Source organism: Pinus tabuliformis, chromosome 9, assembly GCF_031772625.1.
Source record: "Pinus tabuliformis cultivar Carrire ecotype Pingquan chromosome 9, CPIR1, whole genome shotgun sequence".
Lineage (NCBI taxonomy): Eukaryota > Viridiplantae > Streptophyta > Pinopsida > Pinales > Pinaceae > Pinus > Pinus tabuliformis.
In genome coordinates this window covers 63,186,763-63,202,172 of record NC_142307.1, presented here as the reverse complement: position 1 = coordinate 63,202,172, position 15,410 = coordinate 63,186,763, and positions in this window count along the sequence as shown.

Genomic DNA, 15,410 nt, shown 5'->3' with positions numbered 1-15,410 from the left:
TTTTGGAATATGGTGGGTCTTCGATCCAACATTAGCATCTATGGAATGATGATTAACATTAATTTTGTTCACATCATGAGTTTCCTTTACAACCTTTTCACCATTAGTAAGTATTTCTTGTAGACAATTTGTCAAATCTGTCTTCAAATCTGCCATGTCTGTCTTCAAATCTGCCATGTCTCTCTTCAAATCTATCTTTGAATCATCCATCTTCACTTCCATGCCCTTTATCCTAGATTCCACGCCATTTATCTTAGATTCCACACCACTTATCTTAGCTTCTGTTAGCTTTTGTGAGCGTGACATTTGTTGCACTTGTTCTTGTAATTTTGATATATCATGTAGCATTTCTTCCTCTTCTTCATGAGTCATGCTAGAGCTTTCAGGTTCCTTACTAGGTGTTTGCATTTTCTTTCCTTGGGGCATCAGTTACTGATAATAATGCTTTACAATTCCCTTTGAATTCTGTTAAACCAAGCTTACACAAAAATTTAAAAAAAAACTACACACCTTTTTTCACTTTATAGAAGCCTGATATTGAATCTGATGTATCTCTGTAATTTCAGATCATCCAGTTCTGAAATTGCAACCTGTAGTAGCCTTCTACGTCCTCTTTCCAATGCCACAAGTCTGATCCAAATTGGATTCTCCAAGGAAGAGTTATGTGAAATCTCCCATAGTGACTTGCTTTTAGACTAGTTCAGTAGAGCTAAATTGTACGACATGCCACGAGTCACTGTTTCAACCTTTGAATCTAAAACACACCTAAAAGAAACTAAAATCCGTCCTCTTTCTGTACCTTCTTACGAAATTTCAATCCGATCCCCAGAGAGAAAGTTATGACGATTTTCCCCAGGTCACCTGTTTTGAATGTAATTCAGGAGTCTGCCAAAAGACCAACTTCCTCAGATCATATCTCCGCAAATATCGTGAGAAAATCTCTGAAATTCAGACCCAAGGTTCAGCGTGATTTCTTCTCAAATGGGTTTTTTTTGCGACTTCTGAAACTTCACAGGAAAATAGTTATAGCGAAAATTCCATGATGACCTGTTTGGAGCAGTGAAACCCTAGAATCCAAAGCTCTGATACCAAATGTTATGAAACCAGCTCAAGGAAAGATAGAAAAGATAGATCAACGCCTTAGAATTCAGCCTCTTCGAGGGGGCAACCTCCTTTACATTACATAAATGAGCAATTCTTTGATGATACAAATGACAAAACCTCCTTTCTATATATAGGAGTCTAAGGAGTCACAATATAATCCAACCGACCTAACAATAATAATATAAAGCCACAAAAATAACAATAGAGGGATTCTATGGGGCACAGAAATAACAACATGGGGGTAATAGGGGCACAACAATATAAATAAGGGGTATTACTACAATAGTAATGGGGTAATCACTAGTATTATAGGGACCCAACATTAAGCTTAGAAACTATAAACCTATTACACATTTCACACAATGTAATTTCTAGGCTCCAAATTTGAGGAGGCATTCCTGCCAACTTGTCATTCACACTCTGTAACATGTGTCCTCTCCTCATTCGCTACCATCACTCTTGGAATAACTCTCCTTGTACCTCTCCATTCCATCTACTAAAGATTTACTTTGGCCTATCACATTGTCAAATGGCCTCTTCATCTATAGGGAGTTATGTAGATGTGAAGGAAAAAGGTAAAGGAGTTTGTGAATAGGATAATGACATCAACAACTGGTATCTTCTTGTGGAAAATTTGGAACCAAGGAAGTCCATTCACGTGTTGTTCTAACATGTAGACATTTTAATAGTTTATAACTCGTGGTGTCAGTGTTTGAATTAGGGGTGTGAACTACAATTGGCTAAGATCAAACTTCTTTGGGTAAGGGATAATATAGGAAGGCTAGATACTTAGCTATAACTTTGGAAGAAAGCTAACTGTAACAAGCCTTCATTTAGGACACTCAGGAAAGTAGTATGGGGATGTATAATAAAGACAATGGATTGATACTGGCAAGGAAAATTTTAAGGATGGAAAATTTTCTTGAAGTTTAAAAACATTGACAAATCTCACTAATCCCTAATATGCAAACTGTAAAATGTTTATTGATATATTTGTAAAATTATTCAAATTTATAATGATTCTATATATTGTCTCTAAATAATGTTGACTATTTTTAAGGTAAAATAATTTTATATTCTAAAATTTGGGTGAATCATCTTTTATAAAAATTGGCAATCGGCGAATCTTTTTTGTGGGAAATCATGGAAAATTATCCCACTGGGAGAATATTAGCCCCTAAAATTTTCCATGGATACTGGAAGCATTTGGATTTTATTCAAGAAATGGAAGAGGCCATGAGAAGGGAATGCATGAAAATAGAGCCTATTGAGGAGACCATTGGAGATTCACTTACCAAGGCTGAGATCATCATAGACTTCCTGAATCAAGTGTCAAAGGAAGAGATTGTAAAGGTAAATCTTGACCAATCAGAATGGGTGACCAGGGAAAATTAGATAATAAGAAAGAGTGAATTGGTGATGATAAATAAAAAGGAAGTGGAAGCCTTAACAGATGAGGAGGAAGGTTTCAAAATAAAGTGTGAGATGCTTCATCACAAAAAATTTCCAACTTTCTTAAATAAGGAGGGGAATGTGTTTCCAAAAGAGTCATTTCTAAGACTCCTTGCCAAAATCAAAGAAGACCGTAGAGGCCTTGGAGTAGAGAATTTCACCCTGCCAGGAAAAGAGATCATGAAGTTATACAATGATCACTATGATTTTGTTTTCTTGCTCAAGAACATATTCAGAGAGAGGGGCAAACTGATTACAAAGACATCACTAGCCTAGAAGGGGTCATTATCGAAGATTGGTCATGCAAGACCCTAATGAACCTGTATGAATGGGAATTCCAACAAGGTTTCACCCTAGAATCTAAAGCAACCTCAGCAAATCTTGAGTCTAGTGCAAGGAGCTCTACACATCAGATGAAAATCCATTAGTCAACATTGGCTTCAACACTCACTTCAATATTAGCACCATCACCAACAACTTCGACACCACTAGAAGGGACACCAGCACCGTCAGCACCTCGACCGACACCATCAGCAACATACTCACTGTAGCACCTGACCCAAGCAGCACCCAGGAAGAGAGAGAAGACCAAACTCCTAGCCAATATAAAGAATGAAAAATTATTAAGGTCAAATCTGAAGGGGCCCACCCAAAGCTAGCAGATCTTTCAAGAAAATTCTAGAAGAAGTTAGTTATAGTATTGCTAGAAATTTTATAATAAATATTTTTGGTTTTTCAAATACCACTAGGGTTGTAGGGTGAGGTCTAAGTTATTAAGTGCCTATATATAGGCCTCATCTTTTAAAATTTAAGGAGGCAGAAGTCTTAGTTGTAGGGAAACTCTACCGAATTTTTTAGTGAATTGTTGGGACATTTTGAAGCTATTCTAAGGAATAATTTTGCAGTAACTCTTGGGCTATTTGTACCTTCTAATCATGTATGTTCCATACCCATCTCATGTTTTGAAGTTTACTACATATTAAATACAAATTGATGCAATTTTCATGGTATTTTGAGTTGTGAACATGATCTATTATGTGAATTGTATGGAATTGTATGAGAATGTTAATTGAAATAAATTTTGGCCTCAATATGATGGTTTATTTTAGTTTTGCAATATCTATCAAGGATGATTGAAGAGTATCTTGACCTCTTTGATATTTATTACAAGGGTTTTACATGCAATGGTAAATTTCAATATTTGTGTATTCTAATGGTTGAATTCTTAATTTCTCAACTACCCACTAGGTCTTAAGTGACTTAAATGAATTCTTAGTTGCTCTTTTAAATTGTTTAAGGCTTGTTCTCCTGTTTTCTTCCATCTTTCATATTTTTAACTATTCATGTGAAACCCAAGGGTTATGAGTTCTCCAAATTAGGATAAAGGGAAATGAAACCCGGCAAATACATTTAACGTCTGATAGTTTTTCCCATAACCTTAATTCCCACACAAATATGAGCTAAATTTGAGGATTATTCATGCATATGTTAAGTGTTTTCTTTGTAGAACACATGATAAATGTAAAATGTGAATGCTGAACTAATTCTCAATGTTATTGTGATATAAATGTTGCTTGATTCAACCATTCACATTTAATAAAATGAAATTTATAGATGCACAAAGATTGATTCAATGGCTATTGTCAATTCTTCATGTTGTTTTATTTTCTTGTAACACCTTATAGGAGAAAATAAAGTGCATGAACTTTGAACTTCATTTACAAATTTGCAACTCTAATTAAGTTAAAACAAAATTACACAATCATTTTATAACAACTCATTTACAAGAACAATTTAAAAATATGGGCTTGTTTGTTTTCATTTCAAGCAATCTAGACCTTTGACTAATTCTTACGCAAAGAACCATGAGCTAGAACATTAAGGTCAAGGGATATGAAGACACATTGAATACTACTAGATACTAATAGATGCCCATATACACTAATTTAAATTGAATAATAGTAATAAGTAAGATCGCACTTAGATGTTCCTAGGATCTACATTACAACATAGCGTAGTGTGACTCTAAGGCCCAAACATCTCATGGCACCATTGTCCAGGAAGATTTGAATTAGTTCCTGGGAAAGAATGACATTTATTTAGATTTTGTGGCTGATAGAATATGAAATCATTCATTGTGCTTTCCACATGGTGACTCCAATTTTCCAAATTTCCATTACTCACCAATACATCATAGTCATCATACTCACCACTTATTACAACGATGAACAAGCTAATAAACCATTGAAATTTGATACATTCCTTGTGTATATGCTAGTATGAAAATTATTAGCATGTGTAACAAAAATACTTCACTTAAGTCACTGGTGACAAGTGACCCTAACAACAATGTGTGGTTGTTTATGCTTCACATCTACAATAATAAAACAAGAAAGTCCCGCGTCAAAAAGATTCTATGTGATCCAAAATAGAAAACAACAATAAATGTGTGATGTAATAACCCAATAGACGAAGACTTTTTAAATGAATAATATTTTATTAAAAACACCTAGTGAAGGATATCTAGAACAAGGGTCTGCAAATCCCCCCTCCATGGGATGGGTTCTTTGATGTCCTTATGCTTCAGCAGTTCGTTTCTCTCTCTCAATATGTGAAAAACCCAAAACAAAAGAGTAGAACTCAAATGGGAGCTTGAATGTGAAGTGACAATAGTGGTGACAATGATAGTGATGATGGTGAATAATGAATGGAAAAAAATCTTATTTATAACAAATTATAGGGTTGATCTCGAGAATAGAAAATAATAAAATAATATTGACCAAATCAAGATCTAACCATTAGGAATACTTTATTATATTTTTGGAGAGGGAAAAGATATTCAAAATGGTCAAATATCTTTATTTATAAATAATTAACAAATAAAATGATTTATTAATTATTTCGTGAGGATTAAGAAAGGTGTGAAATTGAAATAATTATTAAATAGTGATTTAGCAATTATTCCAAAAATAGAATTAGGGAATACTAAATAAATAATGCTTTATTTAGTTATTCCTAGGTGATTTAGTAAAATGTGACAAGGAATAATTATAAAATAATGATTTAATAATAACTCCTAGAGAAAATTAAATAAATAATGATTTATTCAATTATTTTCATGGGGTTTTCTAATTTTAATCAGAAATAATTTAACAAAAATGGTTTACTAAATTATCTCCCATGGTGAAAGTGATTTTACTGCGATACAATTAATCCTACATGGTGTATTTCAATCCATCTAGTTAGAAATGGCTAGGTAATCATTTTTTAGGCAATAACAGATTGCCCGCCAACGTATGTGTGTTAGGAGAAAATCATATGACCGAAATACGTTGTAGGTCACATTTCCACGAGACACCAAAGGGGAGTCAAAGAGAGAGAGATACAACTGAAGCAATGAAAGGAATAATGGAGGAATGGAGGGGGTTATTTGCAGACCCTTGTTGTAGTTCTCATTCACTAGGTGTTTTTAATAAAATATTATTCATTTAAAAAGTCTTCATCTATTGGGTCACTACATCAAACATTTCTTGCTATTTTTTTGTTTTGGATCACATACAATATTTTTGTTGAACGGTTTTCTTGTTTTATTATTACAGGTCTCAAGCGTAAACAACCACATATTATTGTTAGGGTCATGTATCACTAGTGTCTTAAGTGACGTATTTTTAGTACACACGCTAAGAATTTTCATACTAACAACTAGCGACTCCACTAGGGACAAAAGAGTAGAACTAAAATGGGAGCTTGAATATGAAGTGATGATAGTGGTGATGATGATAGTGATCATGGTGAAGAATGAATGGAAAAACATCTTATTTATAGAAAGTATTGGGTTGATCTCGAAAATGGAAAATAATAAAATAATATTGATGAAATCAAGATCTAACCGTTCGGAATACTTTATTATATTTTTTGGAGAGGTAAAATATATTCAAAATGGTCAAATATCTTTATTTACAAATAATTAACAAATAAAATTATCTATTAAGTATTACACAAAAATTAAGAAAGGTGTGGAATTGAAATAAGTATTAAAGGCATAGTCTAACTTATAGATGAAATGACCTTTTTCACGATGTGTTTTCTGGTTAATTTTAATCATAATTGGACAGAGATTTTTTAAAACTTGAGTTTAAATTGTTTAATATGCATAATTCAAGTGCCCCAAGGGTTTTTCAGGAGGTTGAATCCATTTATGCATTCAAAAATATATTTTAAACAATAAAAAATATTGAAATTTTATTGCTGGATTTTGGTGAATTCTGGTGAAAAGGGTTATTTCGTCTATAAGTTAGACTACATCATTATTAAATAGTGATTTAACAATTATTCAAAAATAGAATTAAAGAATAATAAATAAATAGTGACTTATTTAATTATTCCTAAGTGATTTAGTCAAATGTGACAAGGAATACTTATCAGATAATGATTTAATAATTACTCCTAGAGAAAATTAAATAAATAATGGTTTATTCAATTATTCTCATGGGGTTTTTAAATTTTAATCAGAAATAATTTAATAAAAATGGTTTACTAAATTATTTACCATGGTGAAAGTGATTTTACTATGGTAAAATTAATCCTACATGGTGTATTTTGATACACCTAGTTAAAAATGACCTAGTGATCATTTTTTAGGTGATAACAGATTCCAACCAAACATATGAGTGTTAGGAGCAAATCATATAACCGAAATACGTTGTAGGTTACACTTCCATGGGACACCAAAGGGGAATCAGAGAGAGAGAGAGAGAGAGAGAGAGAGAGAGATACAACTAAAGAAATGCAAGAAAAGACAAAGGAATGGAGGGGACTAGATCTACTAAAGTGATATAAGTCTCCTTTTATTTTGGAGTACATGATCTCAAATGAGGCGAGGGAGGCATACCCATACCCACTGAGATAATTGAGCACAAATAATAGAGGTGCGCCCAATAATGTGGGTCTGAGCAACAAAGTACATGATACATAACATGTTGGCATCAATGGGCCAGAAAATAATACAAGGAATCCCATATAAATAATGTGCTTGTAAAGGCAGAGGCCATGATTGAATATAATAACATCTCAGCACATAAGACATAATGCCCTTCAAGCTATCATGATGAGGGGGAATCACAACCATAGAAGCCTTGTTGAATAGGAGAGGGCTCTGAAGATCTGAATGGATCATCTGAAGGAGACGTGCACGTTGTGTATGTTGCAAGCAACTAAAACCAAACGCATCAAATCTACATAAGTACATTTGAGGCTGGATCATAATCTGTTGATATCTGGGCATGTCGGGGGCTACCTGAAGGAACACCCCCTCATGAGGTCTAGAATATCTCACATGCACTTGATAAACACTGGGAAAATCTACTGGATCACTGGACCATCAAGTGTACGATTCTTGATCGTGCGATAATGAGCTAGGGTCGAGCACATGAGAAACAACCAAGTCAAAGGGAAATGATGATTCCCTTTTCTTGATCTGAGGCACTGAACAAAGATGAAGGCTGGAACCAAGTTGGACTGCCCTCTAGACCACACTTCTGCAATAAACATGTTGAAATTGATATAAGAGGGTCTGAAAAAGTTAAGGCAATGAATAGTCCTCAAAAAAGGAACGAGGGATCATATTAAAGTGACTGATGGACTGACACCAGGCATGATGATGGAAGGAAACAAGATGAGTGGTGGGTTGACAACTTCCCTTGTTAGAGCATAATATGCATGGTTGACTTGGCAGTGACTAACTCGATTCCTGAGGGGATGGTCAATTAATCAAATAGAGGATTTTTAGATATGGAGCAATATAGCTGGAGGAAAAAATGAGAAAAATGGGATGGAGGTGATGTAAAGATGGAAGGAACACTATAACATAATGCAATGGGACTCAACATAGACTCCATAAATGTAGGGGTGACTCATCTCGAATGCTATGAAAAAGGGTGACTCGATGATGCTGCCACATGGGGGGTGGCCCAAAGGGGACCATAAAAACATGAGTAAAAATTATTACTCATGATGAAAGTCGACATGTGAAGTGACCAGTGCAAAGGTAAAGTGGTACTAGAGGATGGGCGACTCATATGAAGAAATATGATTTTAATAGGCAATAAAGTGAGACCTCGTGGAAAAAATGGTTTCCTAGTATAGTGTCAAATTACAAAGAAAAATAGAGACTCATTATAGAACAAGGTGAGAGCTTTCCAGTGGTGTTGACGGTTTATCAAAATGAGTTACGGTTTGGTCATAATGGGCGACAGAAAAACTAGGGTTTTTCCTATAAAAGGGCTTCTTGCCCCCAAATCCAATTCATTTGCATAATGAGCTGTTGGATAATTTGGAGAGGAGGAGAAGGCCCTAAACCTTGAGGATATTATAGAGGAAAAACTAACCGTCATAATTTGGATCTGTGACTTTTAGGTAGGTGGCCTTACTTGTCTAAAAATGACCTTAACGCTTCTTGGAAGGATGGGTCCTAGTGAAGAATTAAGTAAAGAAAGGAATACATTAATAAACTACTAGAGAAGGTCTAGGATCATCCTTTCCTACCAAGTCAAACATGGGGACCAAATGGTAAATGTGGAAACACATAGAGTAAAATGTTTGAAAATATGGCATCAATCATATACAATATGCAATGTGCATATGGCTCATCGGGGAGACTGATAGGACAAACTATCCAAAAAATGGGAGGATAATCAACCATACTTAGATTGTTGGGGTCTAGGATGAGACTTATGTTAATAAAGTTAGAAGGTGGCTAGGGGGAACCATCATGCCCCCAAGTATGGGATACTATCACCCAACATGTGTGCTGGATGGGACTGATCAGGTAGGAATGATGCCTCTTAGTTAAATGAGATTGTGGAGCACCATTGGGTTCCAGATGCTTGAATAATGGATTCAAGCATTCAGGCCTACTGGCATGAGATCCTGTAGAGGATCATGAAGAGCTGTGTGGGCATATGTGCCTCCTAGTTTTGTATGGATAAATGTAGCATGCTATAGACATGTCAAAAGTATTTAGAATAGTTGACTCTAAACACATTTTGATGATGTCGTTTGCCATTTGTTTATGTTATGGATGTCTTCTTATGGTAAGAATGGATAAAGGATTCAGTGAGAGAAAGGAAATGGTGGATTACCAATCTTGTTTGGTACTACATATATGAATCAAATGGACTGAATTTCTGGGTTCGCATACATGGTGTCACTATACCAAAGAGTGGCTTCAGATATAATGAATTGATGCTCACCCACACAACACAGTGGTTGAACAACGAGAATGTCTAAGGGACTAGGTTGTTGATCTAATACGAAGGAATGATTAAGTGGATTAAGTGAAGCATAATTGGGTTGTTGATGTAATGGTACTATAGTGGACACTACCTAATGCACTAGGAGGGTTGGGGAGAATTTATTTTCCTTGACTCTCAAAAGAGGATGCCCCCTTACCCAAACATTGGGTGTTAATGTAATGGCCATAAGGTGGATGTGGATATAATTCATGGGTACGAAGTAAGGGATTATTGAGCCAATCGACCTCACCATGGATGAAGTCTTTGGACTCCACAACATAATAATCATGGGTTTGCTGCGAAAGGAAGTACACACGATGGTGCATATCAGCCCAAGGATAATTAGGGGTGGTCATGGCTTCTATGATGTCTTCATAAAAATGGAATATGGGAGGATGGGAGGAAGAGAGACCACGTGATAAAGAGGAGCTACCTGAGTAATCTTCATGAGAGACAGGGTTCACATGCACATCGTCAACAAGGAGAGACAGATGACTAGTAGATGTGACATCTACCGATGTTGAGACCAAATTGTTCATTGAAGAAGGTTCAACATAATCATAATAGGAAACTCCAAGAGAGTCCCAATAGATCAATCCCATGGATGAAGAAAGGTAGAGAATAGGGGCGGTACTATCCATCATCTTGACATCAGGAGGAGGGATCAGGAAGGGTGGTTGAGATACCTCTTGTTTTTGCATATCACTAGGACTAGAACCTGTAGGTAGAGAGGAAGTGGAGTCACTACGAGTGACATCTAACTCATGAAAGTCTTCAAGACAAGGACAGTAATAATAATAATTGCCATAGTTATCACACAGAGTACAAGGGTGGTTCGTGCATAATGATTTATTCTTCATGGCTGACTCGGATAAGTTGACAAGGACCTCGGGAATTTAGAGTCAGGAAAGATATCAGAGACCACATTCTTGATATGAGGGAGCTCAGGACAATTATTGGTGGCATGTCTAAGAACATCACACAAAGCACATGGAGGAGTATGCTTTGGTGGCTTAGGATGGTCTAGAATTGGTTGGGGTGCCTTGTCTTTGGTTCCCTTTTTCTTGGTGTTTCCCTCCCCACTAGATGCTTTCGCAACATGAATGGATTCTTGCTAAGGTTGTTGTGCAATTGAAGAAAAGGAAGGGGTCAGAACAATAGGTTAAACTAGGGTCAAAGAAGTGTAAGGTTTGAGTTGATCAAGAGGAGTGTTTGCGGGAGGATCAATGTACCAAACTGGGATCCCTAAGGTGATGTTAGGTAAACTCAACATAGCCATGATAGGTGTAGAATAAATTCAAAGGGGCGGGAATAAGAACGATATCTAACTAGAAGGGTAATGACCTGGGGGAACTACTTCAAAATGGTTAAGACCTAGGAGAACAGTTCTGGGTTGGAAAAATAGGAGAGATACCAGCAGAAGGAAATGGACCTTGAGGAATAATACTTGAAGGCTGGGTTGAGTTGGAACCAACAGGTTGCAGAGGTGTTGGCTACTGTGAAGGCATACCAGATCGCTTGTGGGCAGCCTATGATGCTTGAAGCATGAAAACACTGGAAGAGCTAGGCTTTGAGGGGGTAGGTGGTGGACCATAATAAGCACCAAGAAATAGGGAATATTTGTAAGCTTTACATGAAAAATTCGTGATAGACGAGACAATATTATTGCCATTCATCAATGAGATATTGTATTGAGGTGAAATCTGAGACTTATTATCATAGTAATTCAACTAATCGATAGTGATGATCTTTCCATTATGAGCAAAGCACATCTTGAAAAAGATCACAAATGCAACAACAGACATGGAATAGGCGTAACTACAACCCAAGAGGATATTATAATATAATGGTGCAATAATGAAATCGATGTCAACAGAGATTGTCTTGTCAGAAAAAATAATTGGATAACTGCGATATAAACTGAGGGGTTGCGAGGGATGACCGTCCCAAGAACGGAGAGTGATGGTGGATGGGGACAGTTCATCTGAGCCAAGTTTCTTCCAAACACTAGCAACCATCACACATGTGGAGGCACCTTGTTCTATAATACACCGCTGAAAAATGGTGTTTCTTATGGAGATTGGTATTTGAAAGGAAATGGATGAAGGAAGGGGGGGATGTTTCACTTTTTCAACATTAAAGACAATCATACAATCTTTGTAAGCATTCAAAACATCCAAAGTAGATAGTAGATATTTCTGTTGGGATGGGCACGTTTGGAGTACTTCGAGCATTGACATGGTAGCAGGAGAATGCACCAAGTCATCTACTATGTTATAGGTATGGATGGATTTAGAAGAAGCAATGTTTCGATGTAATGGACATTTGGAGATCTTAGGGACAACCTCTAACTTAGGTGGAGGGATATGTAAGGTACCATTTGATGATGACAGAGGCTCGATGGAAACTTGAGGTTGGGAATCGGTTGCTGACTTTGCAGAAGGCTTGTCATATTGGCGCGACCGAGTCTGAAGGTTGACTTGTTCGGTATTGACTTCGTCAGAATTCATCATAAGGATCTGGTAATCATTGTGACCAGATTGTGAAGGTTGGGGAGCTACATGACCTTGTGGAGATTGAGAAGCGATATAGCCTTGATGAGGAAAAGTATTGATAAGCACAACCGGTTGAGATGAAGCAGGAGGAGGAGGAGGTGGATCAATGGGTTGAGGTCACGTAGAAGCAGCTGCTTGAGCTCCCCATGCTTGCCACATATGAGGTAAAAGGGGACACTCATGACTATAATGGACAAATACGCTGCAACAGGCACAAGGTTTGTTCGTACAAAGAGCCTTGTTTTTCTTGGTTTGTCCGCCCTATTTCTAGGTTGCGGAATTAGGCTAGTTTCCCCCAGTGCTATTAGGTGGTGGACCCTGGTTACCCTAATTTCCACGATATGGCTGGTTCCTGTTACCTTTTCCCTTGTTCTGTTTCTTAGGGTTGGGGAGATTGGTTGCGCTATGATAAGCATACACTTGACCTTGAGGAGGAATTTGTTGCTCTGGAAGACATGGAGGAGGCATGGGGGCTGGGGGGCTGGTATCAGAGGGGATGGAGCATTCAGTGGTGCATACAGATAGTAAGGAGAGGGGGAAACATTAGGACAAATGGGTGGAGAAATAGCTAGCCCTAGAATCTGTTAATGTGAATGGGGATATGCATCTAATGTGCTTGGACCTGAATAAGTGTTTCCATGTGAAGTATTGGGGGGGGGGGGGGGGATAGGTGTAAGAGGAACTAGTCCTCCCCTTGGGTTTGAACATAACTCATCAGAGGTGGAGTGTATGGTGGAGTTTGAGGGTGTGAAATGGATCCAACAATACCATCAATAGCATGAGATGCCCCCGACACATTAGCAACACTAGGCAAAGGAAAATCGGGAATGACAGTATAAAAATATCCTAATTGTGCATATATGAGGTAATATTCAAAGCTACTTGGAGAAAATATTGCTATACTCAGGGAAGTGGGAAGCGAAATATTTACCAATGGGGGCCAAAATAAATCTAAGGAACCAACCCATATAGACATGATCTTCAAATTCATGAGCTTTACATATGCTCCTCCTTCGACGCTATTCTTGAACATGGTCAGATTGGCAGGTGGCAGACGTTTGATGGAAGGAGGTCAAGAGTTTGGTACTAGTGTCATATCAGAGAGGTAATTGGAAGTATGACAAAAAATATTATATTTGGCTAGAGTCATGAAGGTGGAATTAGAGGCATGCGGTTGGTCCACATACCATTTGGCAGTAGCTCCAGTAAGGGTGCATTGGAATAAACGACGACAAATGGAGTCTTTAGTGATAGAATTGAATGAACACCACATATGAAATGTGTGAACATGATTTTTGGGGTCTTCTCTAGGATTACCATCGAACTTGGGGATGTCAAAAGGAAGCTTGGTAGGCATAGCAAGCTAATTGGGGTCATGGAGAAGAGGGTCATTGATGAGCTGGCTGAAATAAGGGAGGCTCAAACCATCCATAAAAGGAAGAAATGGAGTAGGAGTGACAATACCGGTAGAGGTTCTGCTTGTGGCATTACCAGGGTTTCCACCTTGGTTACCACCTGAGTTTCCCGCACCCACGTTGGTGCCTGACATGGTGGAAATATGAGGTTCGGAAATCAAAGGAAGAACTAGAAGAACTAGTAGAACAAAATCTAGAATGAGGACTCAATGGAGGACTAGGAGGATTAACTCTAACTTGATGGGGAGGAGTAATATGTCCTAAAGGAAACTACGGGTGAAATTCATGAAGTATCCATGACAAACGCCTAGGGGGGCGCAATGATTTCAAGACAAAAATGACTTAATAAAATAAAAGGGGATGATAGGAGAAAAAGATAAACAAACAACAAGAAAACACTAGTGCAGTGGTGCCAAGTGTAAACTAACTATATTAAGATGCGACTCTAATTCAAGCAAATGATCCTATCAAAGAAAAATTAAATCTAGGCTATAGGTGATCTAAATCCTCAAACAAGTCCTAAACCTACTGTTTCGGATGACCTTCCAAAATACTTCTTACTTGACAGAATATGATCCCTACAAGCAGAGTTATCCAAAGAAATATGGGGTAGAGAACCAACTACTACCCATAGCTTGTCCCATAGGGTGTTTTCCTAAGATTGGTCATAATGGTTACCTTCATCCCACAAGGGTGGTGGAGTCTTGAGAATTTTTTTGATCATCCACTGCGTGAGATTCCTTACCATGGGTTGGGTAGCCTTAAGGAGAACTGTTTGCACGATGACCTAGCCTAACCCCCTATGAATTGGGTTTTTGACACACTTCGGCTTAGACCATGGCATGGTGAGGGATTTTAAGCTCCCTAATATGCCAACTTCTTTGTCTCAATGCAAGTGAGAGATGGGTTTTATTTGAATCCTATCCCACCAATCCTACACCTAAACTACACATATTATTTTCACCCTGGTGTCCAAGTGGCCTTAATCTATGTGTGTTGAATTATTAGGGTGTAGTGTTTCAAGTCTTGGCTTGGTGGTGTTAACCAAGATCACGTTCTCTTAGGGTGTGAGTGTGTGAAAATGATGTGTCAAGTGGATGAGTTAATTGAACATATTTTATGATGCCATGTGTGATTGAAAATAAAGTGCTAAAAACTATAGAAATTGTTGAAAACGTACATAAAAATAAACAACAAATCAAGCACACAAAACCCCACCCAAGAAGGCTATCAAGAAGCTAAGCAAGAGAAGGCAAACAATCTACTCAAAGACACATATATGGCCTAAAAGATATAATGTCAATGGGATTTTGATCTGGAGGCACTAATTTGTGGTAAATGGTGTAGAAAAACAACAAAAATTAGAGGTGAAAAACACTGCAAAGGATAGGAAAGAAGCTCCAAAACCTAGGATACTCAAGGGGATCCTAAGGGGGAAAGGAAAAACCCAAAATATAAAGGGATTAAAAGGGTGAATAAAATTATCCAAAAGGGTTGTATAACAATGGACAAAACCCTCAAAATTAGTGGTTGAAAAATGTTGTACCCTAGACTCCTCAACTCAACGAATCTCTTCCTAAAAGGGTGGAGGT